The following is a 24265-nucleotide window of genomic DNA, read 5'->3' as shown; positions in this document are numbered from 1 at the left end:
CACGATGCACTTTGCTCTTCCACTGCAAGTACCAGACAACATGATCCATAGATGAAGCCAATAGCATTGGAACTAGAAGGTCCCGGCACCCGAGGCACAATAAACAAGTCATCCATTATGAGATCTGGTCATTCCACGTTGTTCTCCCAAAAACTAGGAAGGTTCTAATCATTGAGAAAATCTCAGCTAAAAAAAAAAAAAGTTTTATGTAAAAGATTGTAAATGATAATATAAAAGGCATTATTAAAGAATCAAATTCTAATACAATGAATGACTAAGAGTTGGGGTTGCCATCAATATCGACAATTGCCGGGAATACATGTTGAATGTTGATGGAATTTTTGCTTATGTGAATGCTTAAAGGGGTTGTCCAGGATTCCCCGGTTTCCAGATATTTTTTTTAAACATCCTGGACAATCCCTTTAAGTCTGACTTGAATAAAGTGAAGTGGAGTTCTGACCCAGAACACGAGGACGCACTTTAAATACCAATGTCTCATGCTTTAGATGCTGTGCTCTTACATTGAGATTGTAAGTTGTCCATAGAAGGGTCCTCTGCATTTCGTGACCCTAAAGACTATTAATAGGCATCATCAACAACTTCTGTGTCGCCACCTTTAAGTGGACCTGTTATTTCGTAGTGAAGTGGTTCCATGCGAGCTTGAAAATAGGTCCAAGAAATGCCCCTTTTAGCATCAGATATGCAAGGAAGAAGCAAAGGCCATTATGGTCTCAAAACAAAAAGTTGCGTGGGAGTCTTCATTGTTATTTTTGGTACAAAGAAAATGTTGACGCTTAAAGAGAGTCTGTCACTCCCTATCTATCTGCAGGGCTGGGGTGATATGCTGGTTCTGGTGACAGTAACCTATCTATCTGCAGGGCTGGGGTGATATGCTGGGTCTGGTGACAGTAACCTATCTATCTGCAGGGCTGGGGTGATATGCTGGTTCTGGTGACAGTAACCTATCTATCTGCAGGGCTGGGGTGATATGCTGGTTCTGGTGACAGTAACCTATCTATCTGCAGGGCTGGGGTGATATGCTGGGTCTGGTGACAGTAACCTATCTATCTGCAGGACTGGGGTGATATGCTGGTTCCGGTGACAGTAACCTATCTATCTGCAGGACTGGGGTGATATGCTGGTTCCGGTGACAGTAACCTATCTATCTGCAGGGCTGGGGTGATATGCTGGTTCCGGTGACAGTAACCTATCTATCTGCAGGACTGGGGTGATATGCTGGTTCCGGTGACAGTAACCTATCTATCTGCAGGACTGGGGTGATATGCTGGTTCCGGTGACAGTAACCTATCTATCTGCAGGACTGGGGTGATATGCTGGTTCCGGTGACAGTAACCTATCTATCTGCAGGGCTGGGGTGATATGCTGGTTCTGGTGACAGTAACCTATCTATCTGCAGGACTGGGGTGATATGCTGGTTCCGGTGACAGTAACCTATCTATCTGCAGGGCTGGGGTGATATGCTGGTTCCGGTGACAGTAACCTATCTATCTGCAGGACTGGGGTGATATGCTGGTTCTGGTGACAGTAACCTATCTATCTGCAGGGCTGGGGCATGTTCTACCTCATTCATGTTGCCACCACGTATCTGCCTCCAGTAGAAGAGACATACGGTACTTTTTGCAGCGAGCTGGTTTTTCTCCTTTCCCTAGGTTAATATCTTGCGCCGTTGCTGTGGTCTGGGGGATTACAGCGATTATTCGGAGATAAGACTTGTTTGCGGCACGGTTCCAGATCATTTATACCAATCCTTCCTAGTCTCAAAAATCTTCACTCAGAAGAAATTAAACTTTGGGAGTAAGGAGCCTTGTCTGTCAGGAGGCTACGGCACATTACGAAACAAGTAAATCCAATAAAACCCGCCTGCGATGCGCTGTAGATGTGTGGCATTTAATCTCTTCCTGTCTCTACTTACCCAGCATGCATCGCACCACTAAGACGTTGCACCAAGGGTTCTTTTTTTGGTCAGCATTGATTCCACAAATTGTATGGTGTCTGCCAGGTAGTAGACCGCACGGCGCAGGATAAAAGGTTCGCTCTTCTTCACACCTGGTTATTAGAGGAGGTCTCTAACCCCCGGGAAAACCACAGGACATCACATAAAATGTTAACTGTGTGTACAAACATCGTAAAATCTACAGACGGTGACCTCTGTATATGACATTAACTCTACGACATGACGCCTATTTCCTACAGTCCACCCAAATGGGGTTGTCTAGTTCAAAAATCGAATTTCACATACCCTACGAGGGTGGGATTCTCATCGGTTAGCCACAATAGAGAGTAGTTGTAAAGAGTGTCTCCTGCGCTGGAGGAACCCACACGTCCATACATGGTGCAGACAGGTTATTGATTTGAATATAGACTGTGTAATGCTTTATTTAACCTGTGGAGGTGCTGCAGGGGAATTTAACTCCTCCCTTCTAGAGGTTTTTATGGTCTCCCTGGTATTCACCCTTTAACTTCCAGACAAGGATCTGAAATTTGCTAAAAGAAGACAATCAGGTTGCAGACTTTTCGGAGCAGTGGTGGTGGCTGACCAAAGGCCAGAGAGTATCTGGTGTCTAGAAAGTCGTCTTAATATGGGCCGAGTCTGTGGACAGGCGCATACCGAGCAGAGTCGTAGACAGGCTGAAGGTCAGGGTGGGTGGCACAGGTTCGGTAGTCAAAGGCAAGTCAAGGTCAGGAACAGGAGCCAGGCATATCAGGAAGAACAGATACATATGGAGCCGGATACAGAACAAAACCAGGACAAAGCTGCAGATACCCTCGCGGGAACAAGCTAAGGCGGAACGTGGACAAGGCTGGCGAGGAAAGGTAATTCTGTATCTGTACCCGCTGGAGGAGACAGTGTTCTTGTGGGCACAGAGTAATGGTTTAAGGGTTGGGCAGGGTGATGGTTGCCATGTGAAATACCCCAGTGGCGGGAACCAATGCCGGCTTTACACCTATGTTCTAATTACAACGCATAAGAAGAATAAAGTAGAACCACTTTGTAAGTATCACATGACTTATTCTGCACCCCGGAGCTGTATTCACAATGTTCTGTCAACAAATTTGTCCATAGACGCGTACCTAAAAGCTAACCTGAGTTCCTATAAAGCAGGGAGGGGTGAGCAGACAGGTTTTCCTTCACCATCTGGTGTGAAGATGACAATTCTCAGCATGAAAATCACCGGAGCGACTTCTTCATGAGCCAACGAAGAATCAGTACTAAGGAGTGCAGCTCTGGAGAATAATACAGGTCGTAGCTGAGGATTACTAGAAAGTAGCCAATGTGATATGTTTCCAAAGTAAACTCTCGGGGCTCCTGGTAAAAAAAAGTTGATATAGCAAGTAGAAGAAGAGTCCATGGCCCAGTGACTCTACAGGAGAAATGTGGTATTACATGGTGGCCATTCAGATGTAATGTCAGATTGAGATTATTTGGGCCCACCAGATGAAATTATTTTAAAGGACCACTCTCCAACGACTGACAAGAAATAGATTTATAGTACTCTTCACAATTGGCTGTCTTCTACCAGACCATTATTGAGTTAGGGCCTGGGCCCACCAATCTAGTGGGCAAGTCCAACACTTGCCAGTTTGGGTTATTTTGGAGCGTCCAGAATAGGAAACATCTCCCCCTTCCTATGATGTTCATGCACCCTAAGAGGGCATACACAGAGGGGTCTACCTGATGGGACATCTTCTTTGAAGACTTGAACCTGATGTCTGGATGTTACGACTCTAGTGGTTACCTAAGGGGACCATGTAGGCTGGTCTCCAACGGGTGTGCTCGGTAGCTTTTGAGAGACGCCAACTCTCCGTATGCCCTAATATCCTGTGGCTGTCGGTGCATGTTGGGATTTGGGGTTTCCCAACACTTGGAAAGTCACAGCAAATTACTAAGATTGGAGTCTCCATCCAGGGCAGGGTACAGTCACGAAAGCCCAACTTTTACGTCTACTGAGGACATCTGACGGCCCCCGTTCTAGTCAATGGGATCCATTGCTGTTATTGACCATCTTTACGTTCTCTGGTCTGTTGCAGAAGACAACAGCGTAGATGTGAGCAAGTCCTAATATAGATAAATTGACCGTCTCGGCCATATTTTTGTCTGTCTTTCAGTCCAATGGTATGATGGATGCCTAATGGGACGGACGTGCCCTATCGATATCTCTAACCGTAGACTTTATGCATAGTTTCCACCTAAAGAAGTCTGTAAGATGCGGAGTTTGGAGTGGTAAGATCTATGTGCGGTAAAGAAGAGGTAATAGATGGATTTAATATTATACGTGACAAGAGACCCGTTCAGCAACCTCCAATACAACCGTCAGCTCGCTGTTCTGTCAGCTCATCGGCGGCAGATTAGAAGGTGATTGTTGTATCTTTTTTTCGCCACATGAACGTTTATTAATCATAGTTCCTTCTGGTTGATCTTGAGATCTGGCGCGGGAGAAGGTTGGCTCTATATTAGCCATTACCATTTACAATATATGTGTCTAGCATCTGCGGGGAGAGATACCGGAGCAGAGTCACTTGTGCATTGTAAATAATAGTCTTCCCCGGATAATGAGTTCTGCCTGTGTTCCGGATAAAATCTGCGCACCCCTGAAATGTAATGCAGGTAGGCGTGAAATGACTTACTGTACGCGTCTTATGACTTCACTTATCATGAGGCAAGTCGGAGAGGAACTCAGGCTGAATTTGGAGAACAGTCCTTCACTTCGGGTCGTGCTAGCTGCAGAACAACTCTGCCGCATCGGCTGTGTTCGTGACAGAGCAGTATGGGGTGAACGATTGGAAGACGGAAGTTTCATTGCACATTTGGAAACCAGGGGGAGTAAAGGTGAAGTTGTATAAGGCGCTGCGGGTTCATATGTTAAATAAACCACCATCCTGACTGCACCTGTACCTGTGATGAGTAGCAGAGTGACTAGTGATAGTGTCACTCTACCCACTGGCTAACACGGTACGGTATAGTACGAGAACAAACATTTTCCTTATAGTGATAGTGTTAGTTAGTGTTAGTGTTAATAGAGTTAGCACAAGATGGCGCAGGGTGGTTTATTACTTACATTACGTGTTATGATATACTTGTCCTAAGTTATATGCAAATGACTCTGTAATTGGTGGAAGTTGCATCACATGGTGACTCCATAGAGGCGAAACATAGTTGTGCTTGTGAGATGTATCGTAGGAGTCGTTGTTTCTTGCTCCCCATTATGCTACTCCCTGGGGTCAGACATTATCCAGGTTGGGAATGGCTCCCTTTTTAAGGCCCGTTCCTGAGTTCTCACCAATGAGTTGGAATGGAGAATAGCTTGGAGCATGCCCAGCTTGAGCCTGAATCGGACAGCTTAAGAAAGGAAGCCTCTTCATGGACCAAGAGTGTCATCTGGTTCTGCAAACTGGACAATCTGGGATACCTATGAGTAAGAGAATGGGTCCTCCAGTGATGCCTGTTTCCATCATTGCTAGTGGGCAACCTCAGGTGATCTGCAGGGGTCAGTGCCAGGGTACCAGCTGGGAGGAAATGGGCCAGACGCAGTGGTGCACAGGCCGTAGCCATATTGTCACTGTCCTGGTACTGGTAGTTGCTGGCACTTGACTATATCTGGAGGAACGCGCCCATTTTATTGGGAATGGTCATCCATCTTATGTGTATGGCAACTCTCCCCAACAGATTCTATCCAAAAACACATGGATCAGGCATGTTGAATGTAAACACGCCCAATCCCTTGTACATAAAGGAAATCAGTGTATGAGAACCGGATGCCAGAAATAACTATTATCACTTTGTCCTCAAAGTAATAATAGACACCAGACTATAACAACAATTTGTAGGGGGTGGGCTCCCAAAATTTTGAGTCTGGCCGAACCTGAAATTTTCGGAAGATTTGTAAAACAAATCTGGTTTGCTACGAGCCATCTCTTGAAATAACATTTGTGTCACTACAGTCACCGGCTGCTACAATGTCGATACGATAATGCAACACTACAGAGAGGGTACAAAGCTTAAAGGGGAACACTAACACAATTTACCATTAAAATGCTATTTTAAGTAAGTTTTCAAGTATCATTTGATGAAAGGGTTAACCAATACAGGTTTACTACCAATACAACCGCCAATATAGAGTATTTTGGGGTAAACGCTGGTAGATGTATCACATGGACATGGATAGGGATTTGGTTCCAGAGATGGATCACCAGAGACCTTGGCTCTGACTGCGCTTCTAGTTCTGTTCTGGTGACTCCTTTCATGTTTTGGGGGATTTTTATCCTGTTTTTAGACGTCTTGTACATTTGCGTCGCCAGATATCGCTCCCGCCACCCTCCATGTTTTATCATGGTTTCTTCCCGATCACTGGTGTTCGGTATAGAATTGTGTTATATCTAATTACATTGTAGAAATTATATTTATTAAAACGGTTCTATTGCGGGGCTGATAATCCTTATTATATTCATTCCCTTCCCTGGAGGATCTAGAGGAGAGCGCCAGCGAGCCTTCATATATAATGATTGACCCATATTCTACTGTCAGACTAATGGGATTGTAGTCTAAGCTAGTCCTGGTATCGAGGATGAGCTCGTGTGAGCCTTGGGTCCCCATAATATTGTAAAACACTTTTAAAGGGAGTCTTTGGCCAGAACCAGCATATCACCCCAGCCCTGCAGATAGATAGGTTACTGTCACCAGACCCAGCATATCACCCCAGCCCTGCAGATAGATAGGTTACCGTCACCAGAACCAGCATATCCCCCAGCCCTGCAGATAGATAGGTTACTGTCACCAGATCCAGCATATCACCCCAGCCCTGCAGATAGATAGGTTACTGTCACCAGTACCAGCATATCACCCCAGCCCTGCAGATAGATAGGTTACTGTCACCAGAACCAGCATATCACCCCAGCCCTGCAGATAGATAGGTTACTGTCACCAGAACCAGCATATCACCCCAGCCCTGCAGATAGATAGGTTACTGTCACCAGAACCAGCATATCACCCCAGCCCTGCAGATAGATAGGTTACTGTCACCAGACCCAGCATATCACCCCAGTCCTGCAGATAGATAGATTACTGTCACCAGAACCAGCATATCACCCCAGCCCTGCAGATAGATAGGTTAGTGTCACCGGAACCAGCATGTCACCCCAGCCCTGCAGATAGATAGGTTACTGTCACCAGACCCAGAATATCACACCAGCCCTGCAGATAGATAGGTTACCGTCACCAGAACCAGCATATCACCCTAGTCCTGCAGATAGATAGGTTACTGTCACCAGAACCAGCATATCACCCCAGCCCTGCAGATAGGTTACTGTCACCAGACCCAGCATATAAAATAATCCTTTAATAGTCCCACAGTGGGGAAATTTCAGTATATCACCCCAGCCCTGCAGATAGATAGGTTAGTGTCACCAGATCCAGCATATCACCCCAGCCCTGCAGATAGATAGGTTACTGTCACCAGACCCAGTATATCACCCCAGCCCTGCAGATAGATAGGTTAGTGTCACCAGATCCAGCATATCACCCCAGCCCTGCAGATAGATAGGTTACTGTCACCAGACCCAGCATATCACCCCAGCCCTGCAGATAGATAGGTTACTGTCACCAGTACCAGTATATCACCCCAGCCCTGCAGATAGATCGGTTACTGTCACCAGTACCAGCATATCACCCCAGCCCTGCAGATAGATAGGTTACTGTCACCAGTACCAGCATATCACCCCAGCCCTGCAGATAGATAGGTTAGTGTCACCAGACCCAGCATATCACCCCAGCCCTGCAGATAGATAGGTTACTGTCACCAGAACCAGCATATCACCCCAGCCCTGCAGATAGATAGGTTAGTGTCACCAGAACCAGCATATCACCCCAGTCCTGCAGATAGATAGGTTACTGTCACCAGTACCAGCATATCACCCCAGCCCTGCAGATATATAGGTTACTGTCACCAGATCCAGCATATCACCCCAGCCCTGCAGATAGATAGGTTACTGTCACCAGTACCAGCATATCACCCCAGCCCTGCAGATATATAGGTTACTGTCACCAGACCCAGCATATCACCCCAGTCCTGCAGATAGATAGGTTACTGTCACCAGAACCAGCATATCACCCCAGTCCTGCAGATAGATAGGTTACTGTCACCAGAACCAGCATATCACCCCAGTCCTGCAAAAGAAAGGTATCACTTTATTATTCTGCCCCTCCCCTGGGCCTCCAGTTATTATACTCGGAGTTCTGAAGAGACCCTAGAGTGTAATATTGATTTTTGATGGCAAGCTCCAAAAATTTCAGGTTCAACCAGGATTAAATTTTTTGAGAAAATTCATAACAAACTCAGCTTGTTGCAATGGACCCAGGTTTGCTCATCTCTAATCCTAATATGGTTTTCCAACACCCACAAAGAAGAGACGTACTGAGCCTATCCATCATGTACCTCCAGTCAGTATGTAAGTATGTGCCCCTCACCTAGATGTTACCTCTGTTCTCTCTTTGTGTCTAAATTATTAGAACCTTCTATATCTTTGAGATAAATGTAATTAAATTCTCGGCTTTGATTTATTAATATCTGATTGGATTAAAGATTTAGTTGTGTCGCCCGCAGCCGGATGGGATTATGTTAATATGATTTCTCTCCTGGTTGGCAGCCCTAATAATCTCTAACATTAAGAAAGACAATTCCCGTATATAGTACCGTATGATCTGCATATACCTGGCTGGCAAATCCGTCCCTGGATATTTCATTATCTGTATGGTAAATGTAGAACATTGTTCTTTGGCCACCATAACGCAGTCTTCATGATCCATTTGGCTTCATATATCAGGATCTGAACATGACAACATGGGATTAAAGGATTAACTTTTACTTATTTAGCTTCAATGCTCCCCAGCCATGATGTCCTTATTGAGGACAGGTTATCAGGAGGACACTACATGTATGAGAAGATAACCCGACCATAATAAGGACATCATGGCTGGTTATCAGGAGGACACTACATGTATGAGAAGATAACCTGACCACAATAAGGACATCATGGCTGGTTATCAGGAGGACACTACATGTATGAGAAGATAACCCGACCACAATAAGGACATCATGGCTGGTTATCAGGAGGACACTACATGTATGAGAAGATAACCCGACCACAATAAGGACATCATGGCTGGTTATCAGGAGGACACTACATGTATGAGAAGATAACCCGACCACAATAAGGACATCATGGCTGGTTATCAGGAGAGGACACTACATATATGAGAAGATAACCCGACCACAATAAGGACATCATGGCTGGTTATCAGGAGGACACTAAATGTATGAGAAGATAACCTGACCACAATAAGGACATCATGGCTGGTTATCAGGAGGACACTACATGTATGAGAAGATAACCTGACCACAATAAGGACATCATGGCTGGTTATCAGGAGGACACTACATGTATGAGAAGATAACCCGACCACAATAAGGACATCATGGCTGGTTATCAGGAGGACACTACATGTATGAGAAGATAACCTGACCACAATAAGGACATCATGGCTGGTTATCAGGAGGACACTACATGTATGAGAAGATAACCCGACCACAATAAGGACATCATGGCTGGTTATCAGGAGGACACTACATGTATGAGAAGATAACCTGACCACAATAAGGACATCATGGCTGGTTATCAGGAGGACACTACATGTATGAGAAGATAACCCGACCACAATAAGGACATCATGGCTGGTTATCAGGAGGACACTACATGTATGAGAAGATAACCCGACCACAATAAGGACATCATGGCTGGTTATCAGGAGGACACTACATGTATGAGAAGATAACCCGACCACAATAAGGACATCATGGCTGGTTATTAGGAGAGGACACTACATGTATGAGAAGATAACCTGACCACAATAAGGACATCATGGCTGGTTATCAGGAGGACACTACATGTATGAGAAGATAACCCGACCACAATAAGGACATCATGGCTGGTTATTAGGAGGACACTACATGTATGAGAAGATAACCTGACCACAATAAGCACATCATTGCTGGTTATCAGGAGGACACTACATGTATGAGAAGATAACCTGACCACAATAAGGACATCATGGCTGGTTATCAGGAAGACACTACATATATGAGAAGATAACCCGACCACAATAAGGACATCATGGCTGGTTATCAGGAGGACACTAAATGTATGAGAAGATAACCTGACCACAATAAGGACATCATGGCTGGTTATCAGGAGGACACTACATGTATGAGAAGGTAACCTGACCACAATAAGGACATCATGGCTGGTTATCAGGATGGGACACTACATGTATGAGAAAATAACCCAACCACAATAAGGACATCATGGCTGGTTATCAGGAGGACACTACATGTATGAGAAGATAACCCGACCACAATAAGGACATCATGGCTGGTTATTAGGAGGACACTACATGTATGAGAAGATATCCTGACCACAATAAGGACATCATGGCTGGTTATCAGGAGGACACTACAAGTATGAGTACAAGTCACGGTCCCAGTACTTCTCCCAACACTGCAGTCTCTTCTCTGCAGGGGTCCCGGTTTTCGGACCCTTCTGATCATCATTTGATGACTTATCCTAAGAATAGTTTATCATTTGATAACTCCTTTAAAGGGATTGTCTTATCTGTGCTCCTTGAAGCCCCTCATTGGTCATGTTGAGTCCACCGCCCGCAGTAGGGTCACCTCTTTGCAGTGTCTTTCCACTATGGCTCATAGCGGCAGATCCATATCCCCTAATGGGGCCCATAGAAAGGGGTAATTCAGACGATCGCACCTCCATCTTGGGTATTGTTACGGTTTCCTTTTGATCGTTGATGCTTGTCGACCTCTTCTCCGAGCAGAGATGTTCTCGCTATCTGAAGTGCTTCACGTGACTATGATTGCGGTATTTTTCGGAGACGTATACCTTCACCCCCAGCTTCATTGTACCTGCTTTTTCCATGCACCTCTCTTCTGGCCTTTGAATCAAATGTTTTTCGCAACCTCTAAACGAGATTATTAAACGCGCTCCCCAGGTCCTCGGCAAAATCAATTCTTATTGATCCACTTCCTGAGTTTCCAGATGCCTCCGAACAGCAGCTGAAAGAATCCTCAGAAACCGTCCTCGCCAACCAATAAAAGTATATCTGTTTAACAAGAGACAAGTCCGCTACGTGCGTGATCCGCGGCCCACAGAGGAGCGCCGCTCTGCACACGGCGGCACATGAAAGTCTACAACCGAACCAACGCACAAGGAAAATCGGTTCTATTTGTTCTATGGAGTCAGAGAGACGCGCAAGGTCACAAGGTCAAAATCCTAAAGAGCGAAGAATAAGACTAAGCGTTCATGGCGGTAGAGATGTAAGGAAAACGGTGCGTGCACCGGAAACGCGCCATATTCTTGACCACTTCAGTACCGGGACAATGTCCTTTCTTCAGGACCAGACATATTACAGGGTTAGTATTTGGACCCAGGAGTTTCAGGTTCCACATCTGAGACCAATATCTATAAGAGGCGCAAGAGCCGTAAAGCGAGACCTGGCGATCACCCAAATAGTGCTGTAATGATCACAGATAGGTCACATTAACAATAAGTACTTGATGCGTTTCGGCCAGGAGATCAGTGACAGGACCCAGAGGACACAGCTAATAAATATTCCCCCGCTAACATGTCATGAGAGGGAACGTTACAGTGACAGCGACTCTCCGGGGGCCGCCACTCATGTCTGTACTAGATGCCGCTAAATCCTGATTATATTAAAGTGATTAATAAAATTATCATCATTAATGGACCCGACCTGACACCTGTTTACTGGCTGAGCGGAGGAGTATACATTACCTATGTACAGTATATATACACACACACTCAGATTTGAAATTGCAACATCAAGGGAAAGTCTTGGAATCCGGGAAATCCGAAGATGGATAATAATATGCAAAATGATACAAATTGGAAACAAAATATTCCAATGATCAGGATTTATTCAGTATGGAGTATGAGCGCCACGTGCAGAGATCCTCGCGCTTACACACCTTGTTTTCAATACGGTTACTAATGGTTGTCCTGGGAATGTACCATGCAGAATACGCCGGGGCCATGAAGCATCAAGATTGGCTCCTGGAATCTGCTTTTGCAATTGCAGACCAACGACATCCAAGATCTGCTCTATGGGAGACAAGTCTATGGTAGCACGTTTAGGTTGAACAAGGTGCTCATGGTAACACGAACCTGGCATTGAAGAAATGGCCATCCAACTGGTTCCACGATCCCATCAATACAATGCCGAGCTGTTGGTGTAACTGAAATGAAGACTTGAAGGGTCCACCAACCATAGCTTAAATCACTTCACACTATAATCCCAGGACTGGGGTGATCCTCTCTTGTGAAGGCATCTTCATGGCTTTGCCTACGTGGTCTCCAAACCACTCTCTGACTATCTTTGTGTGCTAGATAAAAGCATCTACATCTGGCCCAATGACGCCCAAACGTCTTCTGATGGTTGTGTCCATACAGCTTGTCACCCTGGGTTTGCGATGTGACGTCCAGTTTCACTTGCACTACAGATTGGATCACCACTCGCCAATAAGATCTGTCCATGTCTTGGTTCATCTCTTGTGGCCAAGCACCAGGACACGTAACGTTGACCAGCACTGACATCCCGGCCTAGGCATGTTGTGATCTACGCGAGGTATAAACCAAAGTCTCTCAAGCTCAAGGATTGAGTCCCTCTTGATAAGTGGCGATACCTGGCACATCGATGGAGGAGACATCTTACTATCAGTCCACACACAGGATATAGAACTGTCAATCTGGCTTTTATGCCCCTCCTATATGACACAGATTGAGAATTTGACCATTTGCAGATCTTAGCTTCTTCCTCCTTACATCTTGTCCTCGGTGCTGCAGTTTCAATGTTGCGGACTGGATATTAGAGTTGCAGAACTTTGCACTAGACAATGATTTAGGATTGTGCAATTTGTACAAAATGTTTGGGGCTGAATTCACGTGAAGGGGGATAAGCTGCAATACCAGACACAGCCAGCTGACAAGTGTGGCGCTGTCCATACTTTATATCAATACGATTCCGATAGTTATATGCCATCTGTATACACACATTATATACTTTCCTATACACCTTCATGTAGTTTAGCGCTTACACTGGGGATCTGTCAGGCAATGTCTCCGACTACGGCTTCATCCTACAAGCTGTCGGCCTTACTTGCTGTGTAGGAGAGCGGCTCAGCTTGGCAGAGTCTCTTCTAAGGAACCGCAGGGTCTTATAGTTGTACATGGATGACTGACTCACATAGTAACCTTGCCTTCAGCCATACATCCTTCTATAGGAAACCCCCAATCCCCCACCGAGAAGGATCGCGAGATAATAACAACAATGTAGAGCTGGATATGAATTATTAAATGGCCGGAACAGCGTCAGGAACTATACGGCAGCATTTCTTTACTGCTGGGGAATGTCCATGAAGCACTCGCTGTATAAGACGGGGTGTCTTAGTGTCACTTTATGGGGCACCTGACACTATATATGAGGGGTCCTCTTCCTATCACAGTTATGGGGTTCCCATGTCTGACACTATATATTAGGGATCCTCTAGCTATCGCAGTTATGGGGTTCCCATGTCTGACACTATATATTAGGGATCCTCTAGCTATCGCAGTTATGGGGTTCCCATGTCTGACACCATATATGAGGGGTCCTCTTCCTATCACAGTTATGGGGCTCCTGTCCCTGATACTGTATATGAGGTTCCCATGTCTGACACTATCTATGAGGGGTCCTCTTCCTATCACAGTTATGGGGCTCCTGTCCCTGACACTGTATATGAGGGTTCCTCTTCCTATCACAGTTATGGGGCTCCCATGTCTGACACTGTATATGAGGGGTCCTCTTCCTATCACAGTTATGGGGTTCCCATGTCTGACACTGTATATGAGGGGTCCTCTTCCTATCAGTTATGGGGTTCCCATGTCTGACACTGTATATAAGGGGTCCTCTGTTGCAGTTATGGGGTTCCCATGTCTGACACTGTATATGAGGGGTCCTCTTCCTATCAGTTATGGGGTTCCCATGTCTGACACTGTATATAAGGGGTCCTCTTCCTATCACAGTTATGGGGCTCCTGTCCCTGACACTATATATTAGGGGTCCTCTTGCTATCACTGTTGTCGGGATCCTTCGTCGAGCCCCCTTTATAGGCAATGTCCATTATTACCAACAACAGCGCCACTCTTGCTATAGGTCTGGTATAGGGTTGAGCCGATCTTGAGATTTCAGGATCGATTTTAAAATCCGATTTCCGATCATTTTCCAGCCGATCCCGATCATGAAATTTGCTCGATTGCCGATCGGGATCCGATCTTTCCTGATCCCAATCGCCCAACCCTAGTCTGCTATTATAACTCAGCTCCCTTCACTTTGATTTTTGGGGAGACAGAAGCCTCACCAAGTACCCCATGGGGGGTATCTACGTTGTAAATGCCCAGCAGCAGGGGCCGAGGATTTTATCAATTTTAGGTTATCCAGAAGTGATTTCACAAGCGACATAAAGAGACTATGGTGGGGTTGATGTGTCGGCGCAGCCTCCGCTTTTACGTCTATGACCCTTCTTTCCGAAGTTCGAGCCTCCCGCCGCCTTTACTGCCTCCCTTTATTAGATTGGGCGCATTTCTCCATTTCCCGTAGTTTGCCGATTAACCGAGCATCGCCTTCTTGTGTGCAGGCCTTCTCCGCAGTCCGGGCGGATGATCCATTCCTTCCAGTGATCTGGCATGGCTCCACTCTCCCAGCACTCCATTAATGTATTATTACCAGCCGTGTGAGCGGGGGTCTGCCCGAGTGCGGAGCGCTCCCAGCTTTGTCACAAGTAATTCATGCTTGCAGTTGTTAATCAGATTGGTGTTCATGGGACAGTAATTCCTTTCTCCGGAGATTATCCGTCTGATCGGCTGCAGCTTGCAGGGGGAGGCTCGGAGCGGAGAAGAGATTTGTTGTTTTCTAATTTCTTCTAACGTGTTGTGTTTACAGGGATGAGGACGCTCAAGACGACAGGACGCGGCGCTTTATAGACCCCACAAAATCCTCCCCAGCCGGAATATTCCCCAAAGCGCGGCAGAAATAGGATGAACGAGCTTAGCGGCCGTATTGAGTACAGTGACATTTACTCAGCCATTCTGTATCGCAGGAAAACGCCGTTTATCGCCTTTTCTTTTCCTTGACGGCGCACAATTCTCGCTGCATAATTCGTGCAGACGCCGCGCGGAAACACACCGACCCCATTATAGTCTATGGGATCCATGTGGTTTCTTAGCTCCAAGCAGACTCCCCGAACGGAATACCGAACGCAGATGTAAACTAGGCCCGAGAAATTTTCTGCAATGTGTGATTCCTCTGATATTCCTCCTGGAAATTTATGAACAGCATAGTGTGACCCTACATTGCCACTGCCCATTGGCTTTGTATTGCCTCCCTCATTGTCAAGGGCAATGGTAACACCTAAAATTTCCAGGAGGAATAAAAGAGGAACAATTATGTAGAATCCTAAACAAAAACAAATGCTCCAGTTGGTTAAAGGGCAACATAAATATATACTAAAACTGACATGTCAGGGGGGATGACAGGGACTCGAACAAAACATCGAGGGCATCTCCATCAACCCCAACTCTTTGCGTCCTTCAATAGGCGCCGTTTCACCGATTCCGGCGCAGGTGGAATTTTTTTGTCTAGACTAGAGATGATTTGAATACTTCGCTCCCATAGGAATGCAACAGCGAGGGGTTAAACACCAGCAGCCGGCCACTTCCTATGGAGCGAGGTATTCGAAACTGCAGTTTCGAATACTATTGGATCATCTCTAGTCTAGACCCCACTATCCCCGAGCAATCAATATGCTAATTTGGCCCTTCTATGTCAGGTGGGTGGGATCAGACCACCTGCTCTATTCTAGGCCCGCCCATCTGACGGTAGATAGACTAATTAGCATATTGGGTGCTGAAACCAACGGAAATGATTGCTTGCGGATGGTAGGGGCTAGAGAAAAAAATTTCAACTGTGCCGGAATGAGCGGAGCGGCACCTATTAACAGAGAGGGATCTGGTGGAAGCGGAAAGAGGTAGAAATGGACAATGTTATATAAAACATCCAGGGAATGTCGACATTTACTTACATAGAATGGCGCCACCTGTTGGAGGTGCTTAGCAATGTGCACGTCCACATAATAAGCGGAGTGCTGGTGGACGCACATGCTCAATCACTCTCATTCTCTTTCTCTTCGTAGTCATCCTCTGCTCAGTGAACAGCAAACCAATCGCTCCTAATCTGCTTGTCAGGGAAGAAACAGAGCAATAGACAGCAAAATTCTGAGGACTGACTTGTGAGCAAAGGTTTATAGTCACTGATAATCGCTATGGTGCAATTATTATCCAGCTATTTGCAGAAGGAATTACTGGGGAATAGTCATAGCTGCCAGAAGATGAAGAAGACTGATTGGGGAATTTTCTAGGAATTACATTTGCAAGCGCCAGAGGGGGAAGGAGACTGACTGAGTGATTATCGTGGACTATATATACAGGCGTCTAAGAGGGAAGGAGATTGACTGAGAATTTACTGAGGATTATAGTCATAGCTGCCAGTGCAGGAAGAAGACTGACTGGGGTGCTCATGGAGGACCATATTTATAGCTGCCAAAGAGAGAAGGAGACTGACTAAGGCTTTACCTTTGACTATATTTACAGCTGCCAGAATGGGAAGGAGACTGACAGAGTACTAGATCTACAGGTGCGAAAGAGGGAAGAAGACTGAGTACTTACTAAGGGCTATATTTCCACCTGCTTTACTGGAAAAGAGAAGGACTGGGGTGCTTATGGAGAACTATACAGGTGCCAGAGGAAGGAGGAGACTGACTGGGGTGCTATGGAGGACTATACAGGTCCCAGAGGAAGCAGGAGACAGACTGGGGTGCTATGGAGGACTATACAGGTGCCAGAGGAAGGAGGAGACTGACCGGAGTGCTATGGAGGACTATACAGGTGCCAGAAGAAGGAGGAGACTGACTGGGGTGCTATGGAGGACTATACAGGTGCCAGAGGAAGGAGGAGACTGACTGGGGTAGTGATAGAGGACTATATTTACCAATGCCAGGAGGGAAGGAGACTGATTAAAACCTCACTGAAGACTATATTTACAGCTGCCAGAGTGGGAAGGAGACTAACAGGTGGTGATAGGAGAAGAGGAAAGTGAAAGATATGCCAGGTGTTTTGGGAGTTGCAGGCAGAAATCAGAAAAATGAGTCATGTGACTCTGAAAAGCACAGATTATTATTAATTATTATTTGCTGTGGTTGATAAAAGCAATAATTTCTAATAATAGAAATAAATAACAATAATAAAGCATAATAAATAATAATATTAATTCCTTTCCATTCTGGATCGTAGCAGGCGGGGCTGTGGCGTCGTAGTCAGAAAAAAGTTCCCAACTCCAAAATTGTATAATTAATTCAATGCATAGTTTGTTACATATTTACCTTCATAGGAATCAATTACCGGCATGGTCCGTCTGACCAGGACCGTCAGCCATTAATGAAGGAGTCGGAGTCAGGCGGTGGAAAAATAGAGGAGTCGTATTCGGTGGTTTGGCCTACGAACTCCACAGGCCTGAGGCCAGGGCTGGAGTTGCCCTTTAAGCAATTCCCTGATTTGGAACCTCACATCCCTATTTTATTATGCGATCCCACAACCAGCCGGCGATGGGAAATCACAGAGAGTTTTCCGAGATTACTTCACCCGGCTTTAATCTCGACTTTCCTTCATTATAAAACTTCATTTAATTCCATCAGTTAATGCGTTTGAGGAAGAAATAAAAGGTAGAAGTGCAGCGGCGCGGGGGGGGGGGGGGGGGCGTAATATTGCTTATCTGTAACCGTGCGAGCGCCAAAGAAAAAGCTTGTGTTTGATTCGTCTCTCGAGCATTAGATTAGGTTCGAGGCAGCACAAAAGGGGAGAGAGGAGAAGGCGCGCTGCAGTCTATCATATTTCTGGAATTAGTCTGATAAAAGCTTTCAAAAATAATTTTAGGTTATAAAGCACATTCTAAAAATGGAACCTGCGGTGTCAGATCCAGGACCTTAATGAAAATCAAATAAACTCCATGAAGCAAGCTCTGCGCCTTAAAGGGATGGGGATTAACACAAGATGTCGCCGCGCGGCCGCAAGGATTATAGCCGAGTACTCGATACATTCATAAGAACAAGGCAGGAGGACTAATGGGGTGTCAGACTGGTCAGCACAGGACACGGTCTCTTATCTGACAAGGGGAATGGAAACTACCAATGGTCCATAGTATGCCGCCCCCTGGTGGTCACCGTGTATAAGTAATGTGCACGTCCACCTAATGAGCCGAGTGATGGACGACACACAAGCAAAAAAAATTGATGGAAAACCAAAAAAGTACATTTTGTAATAGAAACCCCCCAAACCCCAGAGAGCAGGGATTAGGGTATGAAATAATTCACAGTTTTTTTGGAGGAGACTTAAATGGTCAAGGGGGACAAATTCTTACATCGGAAGAGATGGAATCGCTCATTGCCTTGTGTGGGGAGTAAGAGATGGTACAGTCATCATGATCACTGGCTGAAGGGGCAATGGAGTCTGGGGAGCTACATCTGTAACTCAACTCTCTACCTGGGGCCCCGCCAACAGAGAAGAAGAGGCCATTATACTGTGTATGGGGACATAATGGAGTCACTATACAATACAAGTGGTCAAATGGGGATGTCTTTACAGTGAGGGAGCAGGAGGGTTTACACTGCGTATGAGGGAGAATGGTAGGCATTTTACAGAGTTTGGGGGAAAAAGGTGCCCAATAAACAGGATGAGGGGGTCATAAGGAGGACATTATACTGTGTGGGGATCATAAGGAGAACATTATACTATGTGGGGATCATAAGGAGGATACTATACTGTGTGGGGATCATAAGGAGGACATTATACTATGTGGGGATCATAAGGAGGATACTATACTGTGTGGGGATCATAAGGAGGACATTATACTGTGTGGGGATCATAAGGAGGACATTATACTATGTGCGGATCATAAGGAGGACATTATACTATGTGCGGATCATAAGGAGGACATTATACTATGTGCGGATCATAAGGAGGACATTATACTATGTGCGGATCATAAGGAGGACATTATACTATGTGCGGATCATAAGGAGGACATTATACTATGTGCGGATCATAAGGAGGACATTATACTATGTGCGGATCATAAGGAGGACATTATACTATGAGGGGTCATAAGGAGGACATTATACCGTGTGCGGACCATAAGGAGGACATTATACCGTGTGGAGAACATAAGGAGGCCATTATACTGTGTGGGGATCGTAAGGAGGACATTATACTGTGTGGGGATCGTAAGGAGGACATTATACCGTGTGGGGATCACAAGGAGGACATTATACTGTGTGGGGATCACAAGGAGGACATTATACCATGTGGGGATCGTAAGGAGGACATTATACTATATGGGGAACATAAGGAGGACATTATACTGTGTGGGGGTCATAAGGAGGACATTATACCGTGTGGGGATCATAAGGAGAACATTATACTATGTGGGGATCATAAGGAGGATACTATACTGTGTGGGGATCATAAGGAGGACATTATACTTTGTGGGGATCATAAGGAGGACATTATACTTTGTGGGGATCATAAGGAGGACATTATACTGTGTGGGGATCATAAGGAGGACATTATACTGTGTGCGGATCATAAGGAGGACATTATACCGTGTGGGGATCGTAAGGAGGACATTATACCGTGTGGGGATCACAAGGAGGACATTATACCATGTGGGGATCGTAAGGAGGACATTATACTATATGGGGAACATAAGGAGGACATTATACTGTGTGGGGATCGTAAGGAGGACATTATACTGTGTGGGGGTCATAAGGAGGACATTATACCGTGTGGGGATCATAAGGAGGACATTATACTGTGTGCGGATCATAAGGAGGACATTATACCGTGTGGGGATCGTAAGGAGGACATTATACCGTGTGGGGATCACAAGGAGGACATTATACCGTGTGGGGATCGTAAGGAGGACATTATACTATATGGGGAACATAAGGAGGACATTATACTGTGTGGGGATCACAAGGAGGACATTATACCATGTGGGGATCGTAAGGAGGACATTATACTATATGGGGAACATAAGGAGGACATTATACTGTGTGGGGGTCATAAGGAGGACATTATACTGTGTGGGGGTCATAAGGAGGACATTATACTGTGTGGGGATCATAAGGAGGACATTATACCGTGTGGGGATCATAAGGAGGACATTATACTGTGTGGGGATCGTAAGGAGGACATTATACTGTGTGGGGATCGTAAGGAGGACATTATACCGTGTGGGGAACGTAAGGAGGACATTATACTATATGGGGAACATAAGGAGGACATTATACTGTGTGGGGGTCATAAGGAGGACATTATACTGTGTGCGGATCATAAGGAGGACATTATACCGTGTGGGGATCACAAGGAGGACATTATACCATGTGGGGATCGTAAGGAGGACATTATACTATATGGGGAACATAAGGAGGACATTATACTGTGTGGGGGTCATAAGGAGGACATTATACTGTGTGGGGATCGTAAGGAGGACATTATACCGTGTGGGGATCATAAGGAGGACATTATACTGTGTGGGGATCATAAGGAGGACATTATACTGTGTGGGGATCGTAAGGAGGACATTATACTGTGTGGGGATCGTAAGGAGGACATTATACCGTGTGGGGAACGTAAGGAGGACATTATACTATATGGGGAACATAAGGAGGACATTATACTGTGTGGGGGTCATAAGGAGGACATTATACTGTGTGGGGATCGTAAGGAGGACATTATACCGTGTGGGGAACGTAAGGAGGACATTATACTATATGGGGATCATAAGGAGGACATTATACTGTGTGGGGGTCATAAGGAGGACATACTGTGTGGGGATCGTAAGGAGGACATTATACTGTGTGGGGATCATAAGGAGGACATTATACCGTGTGGGGAACGTAAGGAGGACATTATACTATATGGGGAACATAAGGAGGACATTATACTGTGTGGGGGTCATAAGGAGGACATTATACTGTGTGGGGATCGTAAGGAGGACATTATACTGTGTGCGGATCATAAGGAGGACATTATACCGTGTGGGGATTATAAGGAGGACATTATACCGAGTGGGGATCATAAGGAGGACATTCTACCGAGTGGGGATCATAAGGAGGACATTATACCGTGTGGGGAACATAAGGAGGACATTATACCATACGGGGAACATAAGGAGGACATTATACCGTGTGGGGAACATAAGGAGGACATTATACTGTATTATGCAAAATCCTACACTACTTCCAGGCGGGATTGTCACAGCAAAACTACCCAATTACAGAGGATTTTTGCAGCTGCAGTTTTGAGAACAACACATGGTCACTGCATGAGTAGCCAAGCAAGGGGCCCACTGAGGTTCTATTGCTGAAGGACCCCCACAACCCTGGAGCTGGTCCTGCTGACACTCTCCTATCACAGCCAGCAATAAGTTTTACAGTCTTCGTTCTACTGTGACATCGGACCAGACAGCGTCGCCTTTGCTGTTATGGATGAGGAGTCTGCACATAGATCAATCTCTCGCCTTTGCACACCCTTTCTTGACCATGATCGAACCACGAAAACGAAAACTGGAGCAAACAAGACTTTCACCCAACGATGAATCAATATTAAAACGTCTCCGCTGCTCCATTACAACTCATTACCGCCCTCTAGGGGGTGAATAAGGCAACACACAACGTAAAAAAAATTTACAAAAACTCTCAGGAGCCGGTGTGAATTTTTGTCCATTTTGATGCTTTAATTTTGGCATTATAATATTTCTCAACTACAGGTTATCAAACGTGTCTCCCACAAAGAAGCATTCTTGAACGTAAAAAATATAAATTCTGCATATTAAAAGTGCATACACCTGGCATAATAAAACATAAAAATAAATAAAAAGGCAATTGTTACACCGTCATGCACCAGGCCCGACATATTAGAACCAGTGTTCCCAAAGAGCAGAGTAGGAGAGGTCCGGGAAGGCGAGCGACCCCGTGTCCGTCACACTCCCCTCCCCCCACCCACAAACCCGCAGGTAGCAATTTATTCAGATATCTACAATGCAAAAATAAAAAATAAAATAAAAAAAAAACAACATTGGAATATACTGCATAAATGAGAAGGCAAATCGGTAATGACAATGTAACAAGGAAAATATAGGAATCAAGTTGGTCACAGCCAATATACAGATCCAGTGTAGAAAGAGGGGTACACGTTGTTCTCGAAAGTGGAAGGTTGGAAGGCCCATGGCACAATATCTTCACCCTCGGGTTGGAGGTATGAGAACTTGTAGTCCTCCAAGACCACGAGGGCCGATCCTGTAGTGTATATAGAAAAGGTTCCAACCTCGGTTTTGTCTTTGTTTTCCAAGCAGGGGCGTAAAAACCATTGGGAACACTCGAATCGGTCAATGCCGGCCCATGCTGGACAATGGAGGCAAGCTAGACCAGAAAGTTGTGCTATGAGGCCACCGTGAGAGACCACGCCGTCCAGCACATGATGTCCCCCATAGGGATCAATGGCGGAACGGCTCCTGCCCCGAAAACACGACTGAACAGAGGCAACGAATGAGAGAACATAAAAGGGAATGTCAATCTTTATCATTAGCAGCAACAGTTACAAAAGGAGTATAAAGGAACGTAACATAACACTTGGCAGCCGGGTATCGGAAGGGGTCCACATGCCCACCATGGAATTAAAAAAATAGGCTATCCCGCACAACTCGAGTAGTATCAGTTTTCTAATAAACAGCACCATTTTGTCCACGAGGGATACCTGGTATTGCGGTATATCGGACTGAGGTGCAGTACCAGACCCAGCCTTGTGGAGAAGAGTGGCGCAGTTTCAGGTTTACAAAAAAATAAAAGCAGTGGCTGCAGAGAGCGAGCCCAGGTCTGACAGCAACTTCTAAATCATTACCGACATGCAAAGCAAATATAGGATGGAGGAACCCAAGAGAAAACGTGATGTGAAGAGCATATCCACAGATATAGGGGAACTCTACCTGCAGCAGGCCAAGCATGGAGACCGGGATCCCCCTGCACTTTAGATCAGTGCCACAATGATGCAAAACACAATAGAAATGTATGCATGGTCCGGGACTTTAGGGCACCAGGTGTGGTCAGCACGTGCACCCACATTTAGTATTGGTTTCCACATAACACTTGTACCCTACCCATAGGATAAGGGTTAGTGCACAGGCATGGCCGCTACTCCATTCACTTCTGTTTGGACGTCTCCAGTAGTCTCATAGAAGTGAATGGAGCGGTGGCGACACGTCCACTACCACGGGATGTAGGGAACAATGCCTAGTCCAGGGCTCAGTAACCTTGTGACACCAGCGCGCTTCGTTCATTCACTTCTATGGGAGGTTTGAGTAGAGCTGAGAAAGCGTGCATGCTGGGAGTTGTAGTCTCCCAACCGTTTGGAGTACTGTAGGTTGCGTCCCCTGTGGTATGGAGGCCGCTGCCGTGTCCCACCTTGTAATCGCTCTTGTAAGGCCTTATACAAAACGCACATCAAATAAATTTAAACCCATTAACAAGAAGAGAAAAAAAAAAACTTTATAGAAAGGTTTAAAGCCGAAAGTGAACGTCCCACTGTCAGACACCATTATGTCCAGGGCTCCGAGTCTCCTGCATTACTAGAGAGTTAAACCCTATCATGGAGACTAACAGAAGCCACCACTAGAGGGAGCTCTTGAGCTCACCGCATACTGGACCAATGTATAAACTGTAGACAACCCTCTCTTAAAGGCTTTGTCCATATTTTATTATATTTAATTTAAAGGGTCTATCGCTAGTAAAGGCCATGAACATCGAATAGTGGGGGGGGGGGCCGACGCAGATCAGCTGTCTGGGGGTGCACAGATGGCTCTGTATCCTGTTTAGTGGCCAAGGTTCTGGTTCAGGCCACTATATGGGGCGTGGAGACAACTACACCCGACTGTGCACTGTCTAGTACAGAGACCACAGCTGATCCATGCAGGCGCCATAAAAAGGAAAGATAAAAAATCATGAACGTTCCCTTTAAGCTC

This window comes from Leptodactylus fuscus, chromosome 8 (genome assembly GCF_031893055.1).
Source record: "Leptodactylus fuscus isolate aLepFus1 chromosome 8, aLepFus1.hap2, whole genome shotgun sequence".
NCBI classification, from domain to species: domain Eukaryota; kingdom Metazoa; phylum Chordata; class Amphibia; order Anura; family Leptodactylidae; genus Leptodactylus; species Leptodactylus fuscus.
This window is presented reverse-complemented; position numbering follows the sequence as displayed.